Raw genomic sequence first — 6,000 nt, 5'->3', positions numbered from 1 at the left:
AGACAGGTAGTACTGATACCCACAGAGCAGGCACCGCTATACCCTGCTTATAGACAGGTAGTGCCGATACCCACAGAGCAGGCCACGCTATACCCTGCTTATAGACAGGTAGTACTGATACCCACAGAGCAGGCACAGCTATACCCTGCTTATAGACAGGTAGTACTGATACCCACAGTGCAGGCACCGCTATACCCTGCTTATAGACAGGTAATACTGATACCCACAGAGCAGGCACCGCTATACCCTGCTTATAGACAGGTAATACTGATACCCACAGAGCAGGCATCGCTATACCCTGCTTATAGACAGGTAGTACTGATACCCACAGAGCAGGCACAGCTATACCCTGCTTATAGACAGGTAATACTGATACCCACAGAGCAGGCACCGCTATACCCTGCTTATAGACAGGTAATACTGATACCCACAGAGCAGGCATCGCTATACCCTGCTTATAGACAGGTAGTACTGATACCCACAGAGCAGGCACAGCTATACCCTGCTTATAGACAGGTAGTACTGATACCCACAGAGTAGGCACAGCTATACCCTGCTTATAGACAGGTAGTACTGATACCCACAGAGTAGGCATCGCTATACCCTGCTTATAGACAGGTAGTACTGATACCCACAGTGCAGGCACCGCTATACCCTGCTTATAGACAGGTAGTACTGATACCCACAGAGTAGGCATCGCTATACCCTGCTTATAGACAGGTAGTACTGATACCCACATAGCAGGCATCGCTATACCCTGCTTATAGACAGGTAGTACTGATACCCACAGAGCAGGCACCGCTATACCCTGCTTATAGACAGGTAGTGCTGATACCCACAGAGCAGGCACCGCTATACCCTGCTTATAGACAGGTAGTACTGATACCCACATAGCAGGCATCGCTATAGCCTGCTTATAGACAGGTAGTACTGATACCCACAGAGCAGGCACCGCTATACCCTGCTTATAGACAGGTAGTACTGATACCCACAGAGTAGGCATCGCTATACCCTGCTTATAGACAGGTAGTACTGATACCCACAGTGCAGGCACCGCTATACCCTGCTTATAGACAGGTAGTACTGATACCCACAGAGTAGGCATCGCTATACCCTGCTTATAGACAGGTAGTACTGATACCCACATAGCAGGCATCGCTATACCCTGCTTATAGACAGGTAGTACTGATACCCACAGAGCAGGCACCGCTATACCCTGCTTATAGACAGGTAGTACTGATACCCACAGAATAGGCATCGCTATACCCTGCTTATAGACAGGTAGTACTGATACCCACAGAGCAGGCACAGCTATACCCTGCTTATAGACAGGTAGTATTGATACCCACAGAGCAGGCATCGCTATACCCTGCTTATAGACAGGTAGTACTCATACCCACAGAGCAGGCACCGCTATAACCTGCTTATAGACAGGTAGTGCTGATACCCACAGAGCAGGCACCGCTATACCCTGCTTATAGACAGGTAGTGCTGATACCCACAGAGCAGGCATCGCTATACCCTGCTTATAGACAGGTAGTACTGATACCCACAGAGCAGGCCCCGCTATACCCTGCTTATAGACAGGTAGTACTGATACCCACAGAGCAGGCATCGCTATACCCTGCTTATAGACAGGTAGTACTGATACCCACAGAGCAGGCATCGCTATACTCTGCTTATAGACAGGTAGTACTGATACCCACAGTGCAGGCACCGCTATACCCTGCTTATAAACAGGTAGTACTGATACTCACAGAGCAGGCACCGCTATACCCTGCTTATAGACAGGTAGTACTGATACCCACAGAGCAGGCACCGCTATACCCTGCTTATAGACAGGTAGTACTGATACCCACAGAGCAGGCACCGCTATACCCTGCTTATAGACAGGTAATACTGATACCCACAGAGCAGGCATCGCTATACCCTGCTTATAGACAGGTAGTACTGATACCCACAGAGCAGGCACAGCTATACCCTGCTTATAGACAGGTAGTACTGATACCCACAGAGTAGGCACAGCTATACCCTGCTTATAGACAGGTAGTACTGATACCCACAGAGTAGGCATCGCTATACCCTGCTTATAGACAGGTAGTACTGATACCCACAGTGCAGGCACCGCTATACCCTGCTTATAGACAGGTAGTACTGATACCCACAGAGTAGGCATCGCTATACCCTGCTTATAGACAGGTAGTACTGATACCCACATAGCAGGCATCGCTATACCCTGCTTATAGACAGGTAGTACTGATACCCACAGAGCAGGCACCGCTATACCCTGCTTATAGACAGGTAGTGCTGATACCCACAGAGCAGGCACCGCTATACCCTGCTTATAGACAGGTAGTACTGATACCCACAGAGTAGGCATCGCTATACCCTGCTTATAGACAGGTAGTACTGATACCCACATAGCAGGCATCGCTATACCCTGCTTATAGACAGGTAGTACTGATACCCACAGAGCAGGCACCGCTATACCCTGCTTATAGACAGGTAGTACTGATACCCACAGAGTAGGCATCGCTATACCCTGCTTATAGACAGGTAGTACTGATACCCACAGAGCAGGCACAGCTATACCCTGCTTATAGACAGGTAGTACTGATACCCACAGAGCAGGCATCGCTATACCCTGCTTATAGACAGGTAGTACTGATACCCACAGAGCAGGCACCGCTATACCCTGCTTATAGACAGGTAGTGCTGATACCCACAGAGCAGGCACCGCTATACCCTGCTTATAGACAGGTAGTACTGATACCCACATAGCAGGCATCGCTATACCCTGCTTATAGACAGGTAGTGCTGATACCCACAGAGCAGGCACCGCTATACCCTGCTTATAGACAGGTAGTACTGATACCCACAGAGTAGGCATCGCTATACCCTGCTTATAGACAGGTAGTACTGATACCCACAGTGCAGGCACCGCTATACCCTGCTTATAGACAGGTAGTACTGATACCCACAGAGCAGGCATCACTATACCCTGCTTATAGACAGGTAGTACTGATACCCACAGAGCAGGCATCGCTATACCCTGCTTATAGACAGGTAGTACTGATACCCACAGAGCAGGCACCGCTATACCCTGCTTATAGACAGGTAGTACTGATACCCACAGAGTAGGCATCGCTATACCCTGCTTATAGACAGGTAGTACTGATACCCACAGAGCAGGCACAGCTATACCCTGCTTATAGACAGGTAGTACTGATACCCACAGAGCAGGCACCGCTATACCCTGCTTATAGACAGGTAGTACTGATACCCACAGAGCAGGCACCGCTATACCCTGCTTATAGACAGGTAGTACTGATACCCACAGAGCAGGCACAGCTATACCCTGCTTATAGACAGGTAGTACTGATACCCACAGTGCAGGCACCGCTATACCCTGCTTATAGACAGGTAGTACTGATACCCACAGAGCAGGCATCGCTATACCCTGCTTATAGACAGGTAGTACTGATACCCACAGAGCAGGCACCGCTATACCCTGCTTATAGACAGGTAGTGCTGATACCCACAGAGCAGGCCACGCTATACCCTGCTTATAGACAGGTAGTACTGATACCCACAGAGCAGGCACAGCTATACCCTGCTTATAGACAGGTAGTACTGATACCCACAGTGCAGGCACCGCTATACCCTGCTTATAGACAGGTAATACTGATACCCACAGAGCAGGCACCGCTATACCCTGCTTATAGACAGGTAATACTGATACCCACAGAGCAGGCATCGCTATACCCTGCTTATAGACAGGTAGTACTGATACCCACAGAGCAGGCACAGCTATACCCTGCTTATAGACAGGTAATACTGATACCCACAGAGCAGGCACCGCTATACCCTGCTTATAGACAGGTAATACTGATACCCACAGAGCAGGCATCGCTATACCCTGCTTATAGACAGGTAGTACTGATACCCACAGAGCAGGCACAGCTATACCCTGCTTATAGACAGGTAGTACTGATACCCACAGAGTAGGCACAGCTATACCCTGCTTATAGACAGGTAGTACTGATACCCACAGAGTAGGCATCGCTATACCCTGCTTATAGACAGGTAGTACTGATACCCACAGTGCAGGCACCGCTATACCCTGCTTATAGACAGGTAGTACTGATACCCACAGAGTAGGCATCGCTATACCCTGCTTATAGACAGGTAGTACTGATACCCACATAGCAGGCATCGCTATACCCTGCTTATAGACAGGTAGTACTGATACCCACAGAGCAGGCACCGCTATACCCTGCTTATAGACAGGTAGTACTGATACCCACATAGCAGGCATCGCTATAGCCTGCTTATAGACAGGTAGTACTGATACCCACAGAGCAGGCACCGCTATACCCTGCTTATAGACAGGTAGTACTGATACCCACAGAGTAGGCATCGCTATACCCTGCTTATAGACAGGTAGTACTGATACCCACAGTGCAGGCACCGCTATACCCTGCTTATAGACAGGTAGTACTGATACCCACAGAGTAGGCATCGCTATACCCTGCTTATAGACAGGTAGTACTGATACCCACATAGCAGGCATCGCTATACCCTGCTTATAGACAGGTAGTACTGATACCCACAGAGCAGGCACCGCTATACCCTGCTTATAGACAGGTAGTACTGATACCCACAGAATAGGCATCGCTATACCCTGCTTATAGACAGGTAGTACTGATACCCACAGAGCAGGCACAGCTATACCCTGCTTATAGACAGGTAGTATTGATACCCACAGAGCAGGCATCGCTATACCCTGCTTATAGAAAGGTAGTACTCATACCCACAGAGCAGGCACCGCTATAACCTGCTTATAGACAGGTAGTGCTGATACCCACAGAGCAGGCACCGCTATACCCTGCTTATAGACAGGTAGTGCTGATACCCACAGAGCAGGCATCGCTATACCCTGCTTATAGACAGGTAGTACTGATACCCACAGAGCAGGCCCCGCTATACCCTGCTTATAGACAGGTAGTACTGATACCCACAGAGCAGGCATCGCTATACCCTGCTTATAGACAGGTAGTACTGATACCCACAGAGCAGGCATCGCTATACTCTGCTTATAGACAGGTAGTACTGATACCCACAGTGCAGGCACCGCTATACCCTGCTTATAAACAGGTAGTACTGATACTCACAGAGCAGGCACCGCTATACCCTGCTTATAGACAGGTAGTACTGAAACCCACAGAGCAGGCACCGCTATACCCTGCTTATAGACAGGTAGTACTGATACCCACAGAGCAGGCACCGCTATACCCTGCTTATAGACAGGTAATACTGATACCCACAGAGCAGGCATCGCTATACCCTGCTTATAGACAGGTAGTACTGATACCCACAGAGCAGGCACAGCTATACCCTGCTTATAGACAGGTAGTACTGATACCCACAGAGTAGGCACAGCTATACCCTGCTTATAGACAGGTAGTACTGATACCCACAGAGTAGGCATCGCTATACCCTGCTTATAGACAGGTAGTACTGATACCCACAGTGCAGGCACCGCTATACCCTGCTTATAGACAGGTAGTACTGATACCCACAGAGTAGGCATCGCTATACCCTGCTTATAGACAGGTAGTACTGATACCCACATAGCAGGCATCGCTATACCCTGCTTATAGACAGGTAGTACTGATACCCACAGAGCAGGCACCGCTATACCCTGCTTATAGACAGGTAGTGCTGATACCCACAGAGCAGGCACCGCTATACCCTGCTTATAGACAGGTAGTGCTGATACCCACAGAGCAGGCACCACTATACCCTGCTTATAGACAGGTAGTACTGATACCCACATAGCAGGCATCGCTATAGCCTGCTTATAGACAGGTAGTACTGATACCCACAGAGCAGGCACCGCTATACCCTGCTTATAGACAGGTAGTACTGATACCCACAGAGTAGGCATCGCTATACCCTGCTTATAGACAGGTAGTACTGATACCCACAGAGCAGGCA

Source organism: Ascaphus truei, chromosome 22 (genome assembly GCF_040206685.1).
Source record: "Ascaphus truei isolate aAscTru1 chromosome 22, aAscTru1.hap1, whole genome shotgun sequence".
Classification (NCBI taxonomy): domain Eukaryota; kingdom Metazoa; phylum Chordata; class Amphibia; order Anura; family Ascaphidae; genus Ascaphus; species Ascaphus truei.
Note: the sequence above shows the minus strand (reverse complement) of the source record.